Source organism: Sus scrofa, chromosome 1 (assembly GCF_054392235.1).
Source record: "Sus scrofa isolate SSC_HxYL_T2T_F1_AM1 chromosome 1, Sscrofa_HxYL_maternal_Yorkshire_Landrace_v2.0, whole genome shotgun sequence".
Classification (NCBI taxonomy): Eukaryota; Metazoa; Chordata; class Mammalia; order Artiodactyla; family Suidae; genus Sus; species Sus scrofa.
In genome coordinates, this window is record NC_139383.1 from 249,626,984 (window position 1) to 249,646,185 (window position 19,202).

The 19,202-nt window shown below is 52.2% G+C and overlaps 1 protein-coding gene across 8 annotated transcripts in view; it reads right to left on the reverse strand.

Annotated features, from left to right (window-relative positions):
* SHB (SH2 domain containing adaptor protein B) overlaps positions 1-19,202 on the reverse strand; it is a 148,473-nt gene that overhangs the window by 104,970 nt on the left and 24,301 nt on the right. The window lies entirely within an intron of this gene.

The window sequence follows — 19,202 nt, forward strand, 5'->3', positions numbered from 1 at the left end:
GAGGACAGACGCACCTGGAGATCTCCAGTCATTACATGTGAGGTCAGAGCTGGAAGGGCCCTGGGAGATGGTCTAGTCCCGTGGGTATCAAACGTTTCAGTGTGCAGTTTGTGCGAAGAAAATCTCACCGATCTCACAGAACCGCAAGATGCTCCACTAACCACAGCCTGAAAAGCTGGACTCTACTGGGGAGCAGGAGCTCCTGGGGAGGAGGTGGTGGTGAAGTCAATGCCAAAAACAGGTAACCAAATGTTTCCTCACTCCCAGGTCCACATAGTTTCTGCAATGCCTGGATGCCTACCTAATTTTTCTCTTAAAAGTCTTTCCTAAAATTTTCAGGGCACATCTGCTACAGGCGCCCACCCCCCACCCCCCCAAGGAAAAGCCCTCTAGCTCCTCTTGCAAGGACCTCCACCCATCCCTGCAGACAGCTCCCTGTGGGAGGTGGGCCACAGGCCAGGCCAAGTGCACCTGGGGTCACCCACTGGGCCTCTCTTTGGTCCACCCCTGAGCTCTGGCTCGGTGGCCCTCCTGCAAACGCCACCAGCCTCCACCCACCTTTCTGGACAGTCCTTTCTGCCAAGCTTCCTGCTCAAGGCAGAACAAGTGCCGTTCCTGGGGTCTGGGCTACTGCCGAGAAAGTGCTCTCAGACCAGACCTGGAGCAGGAGATTGGGAATTTCTTCTTTTGCTGGCAGGGCACTCAGGACTGGAAGGGCAGGAGGCTGTATCATCAGGAGTGGGACACAGGATGGCTCTGAAAGTCAGTTACCTCTCTGAGCCTCAGCTTCCTGCCTATAAAATGACAGCGGGTGAGGATGAAATAAGCCAATCTGAGTGATGTACTTGGAACGGGCCTGGCACCCAACAAGCGCCCAAGAGAAATGTCCACTGCAATTATCATCATCTCGAGCATCACCCAGCCTGACGGATTCCCTCCTCTTACTGCGGAGGAAACCAAGGCCTGGGGAGGGGAAGGGTCTTGCAGAGGTCACCAGGAGGTCCAGTACCAGAGTGCTCATTAGCAGAGTGACCAGCCTCCCACCAAATCCCAGCCGCACGAAAACCTAAGTCATTTGGTGACCTACATACATATTTATAGCCTGCCTGCTTCCAAAATGGGTTTTAGATGACTGAATTTGCATCATTTTCTGGTCCCATCCACTGTTCCCTTCCCAAGAAAGGATGGGGAATGCCTGTGAGGCTTTCTCACGGTAACAGGAGGCTCCGTCAATAAGAACAACTTCTCCAGTTGGCTCAGAGGAAAAGTATATAGAGGAAGATACACAGCCCAGAAGCCAGGGCCTTCCCTGAGGGCTGTGCACCTCTGGAACCTCGGAAAACCAGGTCTCTGTGCCCCATCACAGGGCTCGGGAGCCAGCAGGAGCAGCCAAGTGAGGGGGGGCTTTCCCACCAGCATGTGCTCCCTGCTCAGAGCTGAGAGTAAGGGGAGATGGGGCTCAGGCTGGTACAGCGCACCTTCAATAATCAGCAACAGTGGTGCAGGACCTGTACTACGCGAAGGGTGGCTCTCTCTGAATGAGACCCATTAGCTTGATTCATGCACACTTCCAACACGGGAGCCTCGAGGTTGCAGGGGAGCCTCAAGGGAGGGCTGGCTGGCTGGAGCGTCTTCAAGACTCCAGCAGCACTAAACAGCTGCCCTCCCCAGTCGCTGCCTTTTTATGGAGTACACGCAGCATCAGCCATAATTATCACCACCATATATTTGAGGGTTTCTGATTTATATTCAGCTTAATAGCGGGTGCTCAATAAATGGTGATTCACTTTTTAAAATAACACCGAGCTCTCAAATCCTCCAGCAACCAAGCGGCCATGAACTCTTTCTCACCTGCAGTCCTCTAGGCTGAGAAGCTGTCCCTGAACCCCAAAGTGCTTTTTTCTTATTCGTAATTGGCACCCTCCTGATGTACAGAAGGGTTGCCAGGGACAGAGCTCTGCAGCGTCACACCCGTCTGTACCGGTGTCGCTGGCCTGCTCGATCATAATTCCCCTGTGCTTTTGACATGCCAGGAGATGAACTCTTTGCTGGGAGGCAGGTTTGGGAGTGGGTGCCCTCCATATGGCAGCCAGTCCCTGGGCAAAGCAGGGCCCCTGCAAGGTATGCTGAGCAGAAGCTGGGGTAGGCAAGGCCCTAGGGAGCAGTACTGGCTTCAGGGACTGAGCTTCAGCGCTTCCTGCCTTCTCATCAGCTGCGGAGCTCCAGGCACGTCTTCTCCCTTGTCTGAGTTCTCCCTCTTTCACTGGAAAAACATCTTCCTCCAAGGGTAGCAAGACATTGAATCAATGAACCGAGGGATAACATGATGGCCAGCACCAGTCCCTGTAGAGGCCTGCAAGGTCACCTGGCAGCTTCAGGAGCAGCCCAGGCTGCTGTCCGGTGGGTGGGCTGGTGTAGCACTGAGCATAGGGGAAGGCCCTGGAGGGGCACAGACCCCACCACTGTGAACCTGCGTGTAGACGGGCCTCAGGCCTTCACGGCTGGCTGCTGGAGCACCAGGGCACTGTGGTGCCCGCTCTTCTCCCACCCTGCAGCCACAGAGGCCAGTAGCCCATGTTCGCACCCGACCTCACAGGCAGAGAAGCAAGTGGCCTCTCGGGACCTTTCCTGATATAATCTAAAAATTAACTTCCTTTGTGCAGATATATATGGCTCAGGCCACAACCAAAGTGCAGAAGGAAGAAAATTCTGACCTGGCAATGGGGTGAGCTTCCTGAGGACACCCACTATGAAGCCAGTAAAAGAGGTCACAGACTCTTTATTGATTAAAAAAAAATTATTCTTGGCACCTCAGCAACTGACAAAAATCAGGTTTCAAAATGATACTGATGGGAGCATTCCATTTTTCTAACTTTGTAACACCAAAAAAAAAAAAAAAAGAGAGAGAGAGAGAGAGAGAAAGAAAGATACATTTAAGAGCATGGATGGGAGTTCCCTGGTGGTATAATGGTTAGGACTTGGAGCTTTCACTCTGTGGCCCAGATTCAATCCCTGGTCTGGGAACTGGGATCCCAAATGAAGCAGTTGCACACCATGACCAAAAAAAAAAAAAAAAAAAAAAAAATCACAGCAAAAGGACTGGAAGGAAATATAGTAAAACAAGACACAGGTGGGCATGCACACAGGCCCCCTCTCTCCGTCATCTGCCGCCTACAAGGCTCCTCTCTGAGCAGGCCCTCCTCAGCCCGGGGGGTGGACTGGCAGGCTCAGGACCACGGAGATTTGCAAGCTCACGAACACATTCTTAATGCCCTCTGTGCTCCTGGACGCCCTCACCAGAGATACCTGATTAGTAAACATGGGAGTGATTGCAGGCCTGTGTGTAGCCTTTGCCCTGAGAACTCCGGGGTGATGCCACAGTGCTTGAAACTTTCAACACAGGGTGGTCCGATTGGTTCTGCCCATCCCCACCCCCCCACAGCCAGCCCCAGCCTGGCATAAAGGGGTCCGAGTAAATGCCAGGTGAGTCAATGCGTCGATGAATCAACAGAGGGTCTGCTGGGCCATCTCTCCAGGGGGAAGCCTGATGTTCATGCCGACAAGGGACCCTTTGCGCACATTCTGACTCAAGCTCCTGCACACTTCCTGGCTGGGCCATCAAATGACTGCATGACCTTAGGCAAGACGTGTGACTTACTCTCTCTCCTGAGTTTCCTCATTTATAAAGTGGGAATAATACTAAGATTTACCTTATGAGATTGCTATGGAATTAAGTGTCTTAAATATGTGTCAAACACTTAGAATCATGCACGTAGCACAAATCAGACATAATTTAAGTACTTAATAAATAAGTATATACATATACGCCAAGCACATGCACCTGTGCCTACATGTGCATGAACATGTATGTCCATGAAGGCACACATGCCCTTCCCCGACTCCCCTCACCGCCCCCCCCGACCCCCCTCGCCGCAACGTGCTACAGCAAGCCACGGACCTTATTTTGCTTTTTCCAAGTGTGCTGCGAGGTCAGATGCATGCATGCTACCACAATGGGCAGACAGAGAAGGGCTGCGGTCTGCCCTAAACCAAAAAAAGTCCAGTGAGCAAAGTCCAGCAAGAGCACTGACCGACAGCCATGGCCGTGAACTCTGGTCTTTCGTACAACAGGGTTATCTGCCCGGCCCAGGCTCCTGCGACAGGTGACCCCAGACCCATTAGTCCTCAATGGTGCACAACACCTCTCCACCCTTGCAAGGGACTATGGAGCCACCAGAACCAACACTAGCAGGTGAGGTGCCAGAAAAAGCCCTGATAACCACCACCTGTACTGCCTCCTTCCTCCAGGTTTATGAGAGACCTTACCTCTCTTAATTCCTCCCACTAGCTTCTGTCTCTAACCTCAAGCTTCCTCACAGAGGGCTGTGGAAGGCAGAGAAAATGTTCTAAGTATGGATTTCAGGGAGTTTCAAAAGCACAGTCCACGGCATTTCATTTCTAAGCTAAGCACTATAGGTTCTATTTTATTTATTTTATTTTTTGTCTTTTTATGGCCATACCTGTGGCACATGGAGGTTCCCAGGCTAGGGGAAAAAACAGGAACAACAAACAGTAAAAAGGAAACTGAGAATAAATCAAAGACCTTTAAAGTGAATGGATTTAGCTTCATTTAAAAAATCCCTAGACGTTCCTATCATGGTTCAGCAGAAACAAATCTGACTAGTATCCATGCAGATGCAGGTTCGATCCCTGGCCTTGCTCAGTGGGTCAAGGATCTGGTGTTGCTGTGAGCTGTGGCACAGGCCAGCAGCTATAGCTCTGATTCGACCCCTAGCCTGGGAACCTCCATTTGCTGCGGGTGCTGCCCTAAAAAGACAAAAACAAAAAAACAAACCCTAACTTTTCATTTTTCTAATTCCTATGCTTTCAGGGGAAGCACTGGGCCATCCATACAGGCATTTCAGTCCTTCCAACATTATTTTAAAAATCCAGCCCTCCTTGGGTTTCAAAGGTCCTGTGTCCATCCACCACTTAAGGGCACTGGCTTTTTTTTTCTGCCACTCACTTCAAGTGTACATTCTAGCCACTGAGGACTGGTCTCTGTGAAACACCGACACAATGCTTGACGGTAGCCTCAGGAATCAGGCACAAAGTGGCCCTAATTATGGGCGCACATTGTAAAATCTCTTTCCAAACAAGGTCATAAATCACTGCCACCGGAAATGTTCTATCTTGAAAGGGAGGCAAAGGTATCTTGAACAGAGTCCCAGACTTATCAATTTCAAAGGGCAAACTTTGATCCCCTGCTGCCGAGCAGATCAAGCAATCTGGGTGACCCAGTCCCTCCCTGACAACACACCATCACAAGACATCCCCAACGCACCATCAGCTGTCTCTCTTCACACACGTCTCTGTGGGCAAGTGAGACCTTGCACAACTGGACTGATGATGCCTGAGACTAGGGTCCTGCGGTGCCAGAACCTGACAACCTTAAACCAGACCCTCCAAGAGCCTGAGAGGTTAGTTAGAACTGGCAAGAGGCTCAGAGGTGATGCTGATGATGGAGGGAACGCCTCCTATGTGTCAGGCACCCGGCTGTGCTCTTATGCATCATCTTCTTTCATCCTGCTAATTACAGAGGTTTCAGAAGAGACCGTCGAAGCCCAGAGAGGTGGCGTGGTTTCTCCGAGGCCTCGGAGCACACAAGGCAGTGCAGGGTTCAACGCTGGCCGGCCTCCCTCCAAACCTTTGGCTCTTCTGTGCCACCCACAGTCTGTCACATGGGTTTCTAAAAGCCTACGTTCCTTCCTGACAGCAGGAGGAAGCCTCTGAGGGGAAGTTTGAAAGGAAGAAAAGGAAGCTTTGCCAACTTGGCTCAGATGTGCCAACCCCAGGCAAGGGCCACCCCTGACACACCCTCAGTCAGCTGGGTGCTGGAAGTCTCCTTTCCTGTGACTGGAACACACCTGCAACCTGCCTGGCCACACCTGGGGAAGCAGCCGCTTCTGCAGCAGAGCTCTGTGCTTCCAATCACCTCCATCCCCTACTGCCTCCTTCTTCCCACCCAGGATCCCACCTCCTCTTACTCCCCCCAGCCTTCCACCAAAAATAGTGCAGGAGGCAGGGGGGTGTCCTTCCGTTAGAGGGGCTGAGCACCAGGGTTGTCGTGCAGGTGCTCACCGCAGCCTTGAGGCAGTGCAGAGGCTCTGGGGCCCCCTCCCCACATCCTCAAACCTCTGCACCCAGAAGCATCACTCAGCACAGAAGGGGAACCTGAACGCCAGCCCCCTGCTTCACTGACAAGGGTTAATACTTGGACAGCATCCAACATGCAGTGAGTTACTGTTATTTTCAAAGGTGACTGTAAAGTAAGTCTCATTTCTCTCAGTGTAACATGGGAGGGGGTTTTATAGCAGAGATGGTTCATTTTTTACCTTGTTAGGATAAGCTGAGCAGGACTGGCAGAAACTAAGTGTCCATACATGCAATGAGGACCGGAGGAATGGGAGATGTGCCATCTGCAGAAGGGTGACCCCTCTGCACAAGGTTGGGGGGGCCTGCCTGAAATCCCCAATGGGCTCTCACAGCCCAGAGGTGGGCCAGGAAGAACACACAGCAGTGCTCTCCCAAGATAAAAAGGTGACACCGGAGTTCCTGTCGTGATGCAGTGGAAACGAATCTGACTAGGAACCATGAGGTTGTGGGTTCAATCCCTGGCCTCGCTCAGCAGGTTAAGGATCTGGCGTTGCTGTGGTAGAGTTTGCAGGCATGACTCAGATCCTGTGTTGCTGTGGCTGTGGCGTACGTAGGCTGGCAGCTGTAGCTCCAATTCGACCCCTACCCTGGGAACCTCCATATGACGTGACTATGGCCTTAAAAAGCAAAAAAAAAAGGGGGGGGGGACACCTCATCACCTTATGGATGCTCCAGCATGTCCATTTCTTAGATGGCGATAACTAGTGACTGGGTCACCTACTGGGGAAGGGGTTCTTTCAACCCACAGGCCCCAGAAAAAGGCACTCTCCAGAGACATTAAGCCAGCTGACCAGCCAATCTGAAGGGGCTTCAATTTGGTCCACCTAGGTGGTCTGGCTACACGCCCCCTTCTCCCCACAATTCTGCCACACCCATCCTCCGATCTGTGGGAAACAGGTTTAAACAGATGGCCCTGAGCTCCCCATCCATCCTGGGCCCCCTAACTGGAACTGTCGTGACCCAGCATCTTGGGCTTAGGGACTGGCTTGGGCGGGCTCTACAGCTGCTGCTGCGTCCTCTGCATCCCCGGCCACGTGAGTCTGCTTGCTGAGTAAGTCAGGGAGGGCCCTCAAAAGCTGCCCACAGCCTTTTCCAACCAAGAAAAAATCTGCTGTAAAATTCAGACACCCTTCCCAGAACCGCCTCCCAGATTTAAGAAGGGGAGAGGTGGCTTGAGTTAAAGAGAAAATTGGATTCCTATTCATGAACTCCCCACACCAGGGCACCTAACAGGTAAAACGGGTTCCACCATTGATGAATGAGCTGGAGTAATAATGGGGCTCACCCTTTGCCATTAAAAATATTACCCTCGTTCCTGGCCCAGGGGTGTCATAAACCCAAGGCCTTGGAAGCTCTCTCATGACCCCTCTCCCCATCTGCCATATCAGGGGGCTGGATACACGCCCCCGTCCCCTGGGCAAGCCAGGGAGGAATGGAGCCCTTGGAAAGTCCACTGATGCTCCACAAGCCCGACTGTGGGCAGGAAGGAGAACTAACGCTGTATTTGCCATAGGTATGCAAGAACCCAGGGGTCTCGGGTGCCTGGGACCTTTATTAAAGTGACGCTGTGCCCACATGGTCTAACAGCTTTCCCAAAGTCAACCTGCCCCCGGGCTGCATTGACAGTGATGTGACCCTTTGAGTTCCATGACCAGGGAGGAGACCATTTCCCTCCAATTTATACAAATCCCAAGCCCACTGGACAATCACATGGGCCCTGCAACTTTAATTAAGAGCTGCCACCCGGGAATTCCCATGGTGGCTCAGTAGTTAACGAACCCGACTAGTATCCATGAGGACTCGGGTTCAATCTCTGGCCCCGCTTGGTGGGTTAAGGATCCAGTATTGCTGTGAGCTGTGGTGTAGGTTGCAGACGAGGCTCGGATCCTGTGTGGCTGTGGCTGTGATCTAAGCCGGCAGCTACCGCTCTGATTCAACCCCTAGCCTGGGAACCTCCATATGCTGAGGGTGCGGCCATAAAAAGACAAAAGACAAAAAACAAACAAACAAACAAAGTTGCCACCAGGATGATAAAAAAAGTCTGAACTCTATGTCTCATGAGCATAATTAAAGGGCCCAAGAAGTGTGTTCTAGATAAGATTCAGGGATGGGTGTGCGCCGTGCAGGATGGGTAGTTAATCCCTGAAACCAGATGCAGCGTGTTCTTGGGATCAGGGAGGACAGAACAAGGACCAACTGGTGGAGGTTATGGGAAAGATTTTAACTCAGTTTTAGGAAGACTGTTTGATCAGATAAAGCTGTTCAAGACAGAACAGGATTATCTTTGGAGGCAGTGAGCTCCCTGCCACAGGGAATCTCCAGGCAGAGCCTGGTTGAACCAGCAGGACATAGACTAAGATCCTTTGCCACTAGAAATGCTAGGCGCCTCCTGGGATTTTTTACAGTACCCCAAAGCATGGGACTGACTGAGGGTAGGGGGAAGCAGGGGTTGGTCCAACCTTATTAGAAGTACACCCCCTTCTCTCACTTCCCTAAGAGGCCCCCAAGCTTTAGAGCCCAAAAGGTTCAGCTCTGCAGGACAACTGGCTCATTTCCTAGAAGGGTTTGAGGGTGGGAGGCTACACAGGCCTGCCCGCAGAGAGGCAGCATCACATCCAGACAGAGGTGAGCCACGGCATCTTCCACGGTGGGACCCAGGCCACTCAGTGAGGGAGGGTTTCAGTCTAAGCGAAGATGAGGCCTCTTCCCCCAGCACCATCTGATAGTTGGGACAGGCCCCAACCACTCTGTCCGGGAATTCAAAAGGCCCAAGGTGGGCTAGGTCCTGGGGACCGAAGAGCAAACAGCTCCGCGTCTGCCCTCAAAGAGGGGAGAGTCTAGCAAGAGAGGTCAGCAAATACCTTCCGTAAACAGCCAAACGGTAGATACACTTCAGTTTGTAGGCTATACAGTGTCTGGGGCATCAACTCAACTCAACCGCCACTGCAACACAAAAAGCAGCTGTGAACTAAATGAATGGGCATGGCTGTGTGCCAGTACAACTTTATTTTAAAAAACAGCAGCTGGATTTGGCGCAAGGGCTGCAAGGTGCCCACCTCTGGGTTAGTCCTTTGGTTCGCAACAGGCTGTACCTTCAGAATCCCCTAGAGAGTTTTCCCAAAGCCCCAAGGCCTGAGCTCTGCCCCAAATAACATTTAAATGGTCTAAGGCGGGGCCTGGGATCAGCGTTTTTCTAAAAGCTCTTCCAGGTGATTGTACCAGGCAGTCAAGACTGAGAATCACCGATCTCTAGCAGAAGAGAGGCACGTGTAATCCCACAATTATCTCACAATAATCCAGAGGATTTCACAAACCCAGCCCAGAGGAAGTGACTTGCTCAAGGTCAAACAGTGAGTCAAGAGGTACCCTGCCCATGAGCTTTTCCCTGCACCACAGCCACACTGATGGACTCACATTCCCATCCCAGAGCTCATGCTCCACTGTTCCAGGCAGATACGACCCTGCAGAAATAAACGCCAAACACATTCACCCAACACGTCTAATGTGTGGGACCAGGCCCTTTCCTCAGACCAACCGCAATGACCTCAAACTAACAGGTGAACAGAATTCCCAAAACATCTTTCTTTTGAGAAGCAGCATTTTAACCAAATTTAAAACCGTTTATTAGCATCTGGGAAGAACAAAAGAGGACTGTAAAAACTTCATTTCCTCAGTCCTAACAAGCGCAGCCACAGGAAACTCTTTACCAATGACACCACGGAGGACCTGCCAAAACGTGCCGCCTGCCCGGAGCTCTGCCCACACAGGACTGGGGCACAAGGAACCCCCAGAGCCCTGGGGAATGTTGCAAGAGCTTGGCTGAGGCTGGGCAGCCACTGGCGGCGATGATCTCAACGTCTACAGCACAAATGCGCTCCAGCAGCAAACCCTGGCATCCCTGGCTTCGCAGGAGCTCCGCGGGTGGCCAGAGAGCCTCTGAGCCTCAGACCTTCCCTTTCCACTGAGTCACCGGGTCCATCAGGAGCTGGAGGGAGCAAGGAGGGGACAAGACTGATCCTACACTCAGTTCTTTTGATGTTCTCAACAACTCCTCGGGAGTAGGTTCTTATATTGCCCCCATTCTATGGATGAGAAAACTGAGGCACAAGATAGATGGCTGGGTAACCTGCTCAAGGTCACCAAGGCAGCAGGTTAAGAGTCAGGATTCAAACTCAGCTGCTCTGTCCCAGGTTCTGGCTCTTAATGTGATGCTCAAAGGACTTAAAAGTGACACTACTAAGGCAACTCTTCCCTACAGAGATGGTGAAACAGACTCAGAGAGAGGAAGGGGCTGGTGTGGGGCCATACACGGGGGGCTGGGGCCAAACCAATTCCACGTGGCACCCCTCCAAGAGCCCTCTCTTTTCGTAGAGAAGGGTCCTGCCAGCTCACACAACGAGCTCACACACTGTGCTAAGAGGCTGTGGAACTGAAGAAAGAGTCTGCTCACAGGGCTCTTGTGTGCCAGCCTGTGTGAAGGACCTGCTAGGAGACCTCAGGTCACTCAGGAACTCCCTGCCCACCAGCCTGGAGGAGAGGACTGACTGCCTGTTTCCAGCATCAGCCCCTCACTGTCGTCCCCCTCCACACGCACACGTGACGTCACCGGCCCCCAGGATCCCCCACCATGCTCCCTGCCACGCTGTGCCCTCCTAGGGCGCTCCCCCCTCTAGTTACTGCCTAGACCCAAGGCACAGGGCTTGAGAACTTGAGTTCTGGAGTTAGAGCTGAGTTCAAACCCTGGCTGTGTCACTTGGAGAAGCGTGCTCAACCTCTCTGGGCCTCGGTTTCTTTATCTATAAAGTAAGGATCGTAAGAGAGCCCACCTTAGTGCCTGGCAGCAGTAGGGGCTCACCCATAGTACCATCATCATGGCTCAGACCCCCACCCCTGCCACCCAAGGTAGAAGTGAGTTCTCTCTCCTCTGAGCCCCATAGTTCTGTCTGCTCCTCTGCTCAGCCTCCCTGGACTGGGGTCTGGGGCAGATCCTGTGCTGGGCTCCGGGACACAGCAGAACAAGACACCACCACAGTCCTGCAGGAGTTCCCAGGCCAGTCAGGGGGACAGACATAAGCTCAAAAACAGCTATGAAGGCTAAGTGACATTCTACATCCAATGACACTCTCACAAGATTTTTTTTTTTTAAACTGGCCCTCTTCCTATTGACTAAAGGCAGTTTCAAGAACTCCTGACAAGTTGTCTAAGAGTTTTTTCAAAATCAGGTCAAACTACATTTGGAGAACTCCCAATGGCTCTGAGAATTTTCTCCCTCCTGTACTTTACAGTCTGGATTTGGTCTCCAGGTCTCGCCTGCCCCACCTCTCTGCCCTCCACACATATGTGCCCAGGTATGCCAGGGCTCAGATGCCACATAACGGGGTGGGTGCACAGGCATTAGGCTTGAAGGGACCTCCAGACTCAAAGAGTGGCTCTGTTCTATTATCAAAGCAATGGACCCAAGAGCCCCAGTAACCAACACTCTTTCCATGTGCACTGTACTTTATGGTTATAAATTCTTCCATGGCAGAATGTCACTTGTTCTTCCCAAACACCTGTGAGGTCATCTGGCCATGATTTTTTTTTTTTTTTTTTTTTTTTGGTCTTTTTAGGGCTACCCCCATGGCATATTGAGGTTCCCAGGCTAGGGGCTGAATTGGAGCTGCAGCTGTCAGCCTATATCACACCACAGCAACGTCAGATCTGAGCCGAGTCTGTGACCTACACCACTGCTCATGGCAACGCTGGATCCTTAACCCACTGATCGAGGCCAGGGATCGAACCTGTATCCTCATGGATACTAGTCAGATTTGTTTCCTCTGAGCCATGACTGGAACTCTTGCCGTGATTATTAAGACCTCATAAATTGGGGTTCCAGGTCTATGCCTACTTATCTTTTTGCTATCTGTAACTAATGCAGGCCCAGCGCACAATAAGTTAAAAAAGAAAAAAAGAATTTTACAAGTAAGGAAACTGGCTCAGAGGGACTTCCCGTTGTGGCGCAGCGGAAACAAATCCGACTAGGAACCATGAGGTTGTGGGTTCGATCCCTAGCCTCACTCAGTGGGTTAAGGATCTGGCATTGCCATCGGCTGTGGTGCAGGTCACAAACGTGGCTCAGATCCTGCATTGCAGTGGCTGTGGTGTAGGCTGGCAGCTATAGCTCCAACTGGACCCCTAGCCTGGAAACCTCCACATGCCAAAGGTATGGCCCTAAAAAGCAAAAAAAGAAAGAAAGATACTGGCTCAGAGAGATTAAGAAACTTGCCTGAGGTCACATAGTAAAAGAAAGTAGCAGGGCTGCCTGGGGACAAGAAGAAGCTGGGTGTACCTCAGTGATAGTGGGCAGGAGCCACGTACGAGGGCAGTGGTGACTGGAATGTGACAAGAAAAGTGGGAAAAGACAGATGAAGCCCCAGGAAGGGAGTGTCTGACCAAGAGAGGAAAAAGACAGGCACTGGGAGAAGGCTGGAGAGGCCGGAGGAAGTGAGGAGATGGAAGTTTCCAAGACAGACCATCAGCCGTGAGGAACATGTTTCTGAGCTCCTGAAGCTTATCAGGCAGGGAGGGTAGGCAGGAGGGTGTGACAGCCCCCCCGGACAACACAGCACAGGAAAGGGTTCACCAGAGTCGGTTTCTTCTCTTGGAAAATGTAGATGATTTGTTGTTAGAATGATAAAAAGCTTTCTTAAGATAAAGTGCACTAACCTGCTGTGTAGCACAGGAAATCAACTCAATATCCTGTGATAACCTACAGGAGAACGGATACGGGTATATGTATGACTGGATCGCTATAATGTACAGCAGAAATTAACACAACACTGTACATCAACTATACTTTAATGCAATTCTTTTTTTTTAAAAGGTAAAATGTTCTGCCAAATGCCACTGTCAGGCTTTAGACTTCCAATATAGTCTCCAAACCAGGCAACTGGGGTCCTCACAATTTTCAAAATTGTGGAGTTCCTGTTGTGGCTCAGCAGGTAAAGAACCTGACATAGTGTCCATGAGGATGTGGGTTTGATCCCTGGCCTCACTGAGTGGCTTAAGGATCCAGTGTTGCTGCAAGCTGCGGTGTAGGTCAGAGACGCAGCTCGGATCCCACACTGTGGGATGTGGTTGTGGTGTAGGCCGGCAGCTGCAGCTCTGATTCAACCTCTAGTCTAGGAACTTACATATGCTGCAGGTGTGGCCGTAAAGAGAACAAAAAAATTTTTCAAAATTTTATTCTGATTTGTCATTGCATCTAAATAAGAACACTGACAAAATAGGCTCTTTCGCCCAAAAAAATGCAGTTTAAACGATAAACCCAAGAGAAAGCTAAGTGTAAGACTTTAAATTACGTACAATATGGGAATTACTCAGTGAAAATCAGCCTGGTGCAAGGCTTCGAGATTCAAAGAAAGGGGGTCATGGCCCCACAGCCAAAGACTCCATCCTATTGTGTGGCCAAGGGGTGTGTGAATGAAAGGATTCCATGATTCTCGGCTCAAGTGCTCTGATCACTCTGATTTTATGACCCCCCTCCTCCTTCCCCATCTACACAGCAGAAGTCACAAAGCCACAAGGTCTTCTTGTACTACTATTTCCTGTGGATGCCAGTCTGGCTTTCTGAACGACCTCTCTAACTTGACCACACAACCCACAGCTGTCCAGAAACAGCTCTGACCTAAGAATCACCTCAGGCACCTTGCAAGTCCTGGTGAGGGCCCAGTCCAGCACTTGGTTCCAACAGGCCAAGCCCTCCCCAGGACAGCTCAGCCTGAAGAGACCGGGGAGAGAAGGGGGAATTCTGCCAGTGGCTCTTGACAGAGGATCTAGCAGCCTGTGTCCCGCTCTCCACAAATCCCTGGGCCACAGCTGTATTTTGAGCTGGAATGGCTGACTCGGGTTCTGAGGCCACTTCTAAAGCTGCAACACCGACGGCAGTGTTGATAGCAGCCTGTCTGGAAGTGCGGTTGTTCTCAGAGGACAGGACTTGTTCATCTGTTCTCAAACCACCTCCACGGTTCTCTTCCGGGAGGCTCAGTTCCCTGGAGAAATGCAAGCAGTAGCTGAACTTCCAGGTTCAGAGAGACAGAGAGCCAGCAAACATCCTGGTCCCTCCTGGGCCACCAGCTGGCTGGCTAAGTGTCTGACCGTGGGTAAGGCTCAGCCATCTCTCGAGAAAACAGAGACTCTGGTCACCTGAGGGCTGTCTCCGGTAGGAATGAGACCGTGTATGAAGCCACACAATGGTGGGACATGCATTGGCACCTGTGCAGTGGGAGGTGGAAAGAAGGCAGGAGGCAGAGAGGGGACCCACAGGCTCGGGCCACCCTGCTAAAAGGGATGAGATGGGGGTCACCAGAGAGAGCGGGCAGGGAGTGCTGGCAGGGTTGGATGGCCTCCTGGAGGAGGTGGCACATCTCTTCTGGGCTCAGGCAGAATGACTGCACCTGAGGCAGGGGTGCGCAGTAAGGCATCTGGAGGGGGGCGTGCAGGTGAGGGAAGGGACAGTCCAGTGACCAGGCTATAATGCTGGATGGGCTAGATGGTGGAATGTATAACAAAAACACATGGAAATAGTTTGGGGGGTGGACTGAGGGCTCTGCTTTGGGACTTTTAACAGAACTTGTCAACGTTTCGCAGCAGAGGCATATCATGCATGCAGTCAGCAAGATGAGGGGTGATAGGGTCTGAAGGGAATGCAGCTGTCCCAGGGGAAGGTGACAGGGCTGATTTAGAAGACAACTGCCCCCACAGGTGTTTATGGGGAAGGTAACTTCCAGGGGACCTGGCACCTGGCAGGACTGCAACAGATAAGGGATTAGGACATTTATCCTCACTCAAGTCTTCTCTTCTTCAGACTATAAAGCCACAGCTCAGTTTCTCCCACCCAGGGAGGAAGGGTCAAAGTTCAGTCACCACCAGGTCCTTTGTTTTTTCTACACAATGGGAACTAGGCCCTTCATGCTTGATACCCGGAAAGCCATTTTCACTGATCAGGAGCCTTCATTTTACCTTTGCCCAAAAAGGCTCTATTTGAGCCGCCCTTCCCATCACCAGGCACATATGCAGGTGAATCTACCACCCAACAAGGAGCTCTGTACGGGCGAGTGGCCAGGTCATGGCACCACACAACTACCTATGAGGTGGGCCAGGTGGTCACAAGCAAGGCCCAGAGGCATGACCCACAGCTGGGGGCCAGACGAGATAGGCTGTGTCAGTGCTTTGCCAAGGGGCAAGATCTGAACTGAACCTGCACTTGCTGGTCAGGATGGAGGGGCAGGAGGGAGGACAGGCACACCAGCTTTGGGAATGGCCACGGGCAAGGTGCAGAGGGGTAAGAGTCAGTGAGTTTGGGGAAGGATGTTCTCTGGCACAGCAGGAAAGGAAAGAGAGTCAGAGACCAGCCTGCAGGAGGCCTTGAATGCCGGGGGAAAGCAACTCCACGTTACTCCAAAAGGCACCGGGAAGCCACTGGAGGGTCTGAGAAGCCAAGGAACCAGATCAGAGTTGTGCTTCTACTGGAGGGACAGGATGTCAGCTGTCCTCCGTAATGGGAGTGGTCAGTGGGGCCAGTACCAAATGTACCCAGGACAGGACAGTGATGGCGGGAGCCAGCCGACTGCCAAAACATAGCCAGCTGAAATCAGCTTGCATACTTTATATAGAGAGTGCTTCAGGCCCTAATGGAAACAACCTTATTCTCTACCTACTTCCTCTCTGGTTCTTCAATAATCTCCCGAGCTTCTGAACTCATGAGCAGGAGCTGCAGTCTGTTCTAATTATAAAGCATGCTAGGAGTGCCAGACAGACAGGGGATCATGCTCATGTCTGGCCTCACAGAGGCACCAGGGCAAATGGGTTAGAGCAGGCCCTGGGGTGGCACCGCCTGTCCTGTGCTGGGTTGTAACGTAAGTTACTCAAACTCCTACACACTAGTCTCCACTCACTGGGGATAAGAAAAGTACCTACTTGGAGTTCCCAATGTGGCTCAGTGGAAAGGAATCTGACTAGTATCCATGAGGATGCACGTTCGATCTCTAGCCTTGCTCAGTGGGTTAAGGATCTGGGGTTGCCGTGAGCTGTGGTGTAGGTCACAGACGCAGCTCAGATCCCGTGTTGCTGTGGCTCTGGCTGTGGTATAGGCAGGCAGCTACAGCTCTGATTCGACCTCTAGCCTGGGAACCTCCATATGCCGCGGGTGTGGCCCTAAAAAGACAAAAAAGAAAAGTACCTAGAGTCATCTGAAGAATGAAGAATAGCTCAGCATGGCCTCTGGCACACACAGTAGGAGCTTAACATGTATTAGTGAAGCCAGAAATCAGCCACCCTCTTCAGCTGTCATTTAACTGCACACCTCACCTCCTAACTGTGACTCTGCCCTTTAATTATGGAGGGACTTAGTGGTGCTGAAAACACAGTGCTGGGAAGCAGGGGGTGAGGGTGGGAGGCAGCCATGATTGGGGGCTCCCTGACCCGGGCGGGGGGGGCGGGGCTTCAACCAATTCCCTACTCCATCCCTAAAACGGGAGCTGGAGATGCATACTCTCTCTGCGTGTGGGGGCAGCTGAGATAACAGCGGGGTGAGGCCCAGAGCGAATTAAGTGCCTGTGTGAGGCTTTGTGCTCCCCTGCTCCCCAGGAGGGGCCCTTCCATCTTGTCCATCTGCTGGCTTCCCTCAGAAGTCCCTGTGACAGGCTCTTCGAAGGCCAGCCCAAAGAAGCAGATGCCACAGCCAGAACAGCAGGGGCTCATTTCCAGCCTGACCAAGCATGGGCTTTCCTGGGGCGACCCAGCCCAGCCTAGATGTCAAATTGCTGTTAATTCTCACCATGGGCCCAACCCTGGGTTTTCCCTGGGTCCCTCAGACCCATTACTACTTATAAAACCGCCTGGCTAACTCTCTAGCCAGGCCCCTCAGAGCCACTCAAAGGCCCCCATCTGCCAGATCACCCACAGCCCCACCTGTTCCCACTGTGAGCTCCAGCCCCGGACGTTCCCACCAGACCCCAGCTGTACTTGCTGATTTTCATGATTTTGGCCAAGCTGTGCCTCCTGCCTAGAGTACTTCTCTTTCTCCCCCCAGGCACTTTTCAGGGCCAGACCAAAACCTCCTCCAGAGGCTGGCCCAGATTCCCCCTCCCAGGATCCATCAGTCAGACGCCCCCACAGCCCTGATCACTGTGCTGTGCAGTGCAACGCCTTGTGCCTGCTGCCCTGGCCCCCAGCTTCTCACCGTCTACTCCACAGTGCCCCGTTCTGCACTCTTCACTGTGCCCACGCCAGGGCGCTCACCCAGTACACGCGTAGGGACCTGAGCTGCTAAAACCGCCCCCGTGAACAAGGTAGCTGTTCTGTAAACTTAGGTTCCAGACACTGATGCCTTTTAACTGTGCATTTCCCAACTTGAAAGTAATGAGTTGCTCCTCCCAGTAAGAGTGGTCTCTGGGGAAAGTGGGGGCAAAAGCACTTAGCTATGGGCCCAGCTGCCTTTAAATGGGAGAAGCCCAAGGTGACCCAGCCTGGAAACGTGGAGCTGGAGAGGGGGCGATGAGGAGAGAGAAATCGAGAGGCCATGGTGCCCGCCCCTTCCCCTGCCACAGGAACAATCAACTGAGTCAGCAAGTCCTGGGAAGAGCCGGCCCGCTGCCTTTAATCCTCCCAGAACACGCCAGAAGCAGGGAAAGCTAGAGGGGCAGGCCTTGCGTCAGGGCCACGGCCCCTGTGCCGGAGCCAGCAAGCCAAGGCAGCGATCTGGAGAGGCAGGCAAGCCCTGGCTCTGCCTGGCAGCCCTCTCCTACCTGCCACTGCACATGAATTACAGGGAGGAGGCCGGCGGCCAAGTGGCTTCAAGGCCGGCCCTGCCTCTCCCCGGCACAAGGAAGCGCTTTGTGCAGCCCAACACCTCATTATCTGGCATCTCGGCCACACCGGAAAGGGCAAATAATGGGGTAAGCGTGACACATGTTGTGCAGACGGCCCTCCCTGCACAAACCTGTCCTTGAGTCCCCACTGCCCGTGGAGCAAAGGCTCAATTAACTCCTGAGTAAGGCACTTGGGGCTCTTCCATCTGGCCACCACAAACCTTTCCAGAAAAGCTTCCTTCTAGTATAATTCATTTATTCATTCAAAAAAGAAATTTTTTTTTTCTTTTTAGGGTCACACTTGTGGCATAGGGAGATTCCCAGGCTAGGGGTCTAATTGGAGCTACAGCTGCCGGCCTATGCCACAGCCACAGCAATGCAGGATCCTTAACCCACTGAGCAAGGCCAGGGATCAAACCCACAACTTCATGGTTCCTAGTCGGATTCGTTTCTGCTGCGTCACAACAGGAAGTCCAAAAAATAATTTTTGGAGGTGTTCCTGTTGTGCCTCAGCAGTATCAAACGCAACTAGGAATCATGAGGATGCGGGTTCGATCCCTGGCCTCACTCAGTGGGTTAAGGATCTGACTTTGCTGCAAGCTGTGGTGTAGGTCTCAGATGCAGCTTGGATCTGGCACGGCTGTGGTGTAGGCTGGCAGCTGAAGCTCTGATTCAATCCCTAGTCTGGAAACTGCCGTATGCCATGAGTGTGGCCCTTAAAAAAAAGGGCAAAAAAGGGTTTTTTTGAGCACCTACTAGGTGCCAGGCACAACACTGAAGGAGCTGAAGGATGCCTACACCCCAACACCCCAAAGCCCCTGGCTTAGAGATCTGCACAGAAGGTGCTCAATGCTTGCAAACTTATTATCATCTTCTTCCCCGACGCCCACCTCCCTATCCTCCTGTAAGTCTCACCACCACACCAGAAAAGCCACTCCGCCTGTTGGAAGCCCACCAGGTGTCATACTGTAGAGTGTGCTGGCTGCTCAGGGGGCACTGGGGTTTGGGTGTTTCCATGTGCTACAGTCACTGGAGGTTTAGAGACTCTGGGGGTTCAGAGCACAAAGGACCCTCAATCAACCTCAGAGGACCCTTATCTGACAAGCAGTCCTGGGCCCACTCCAGGTCAGGCCCTGT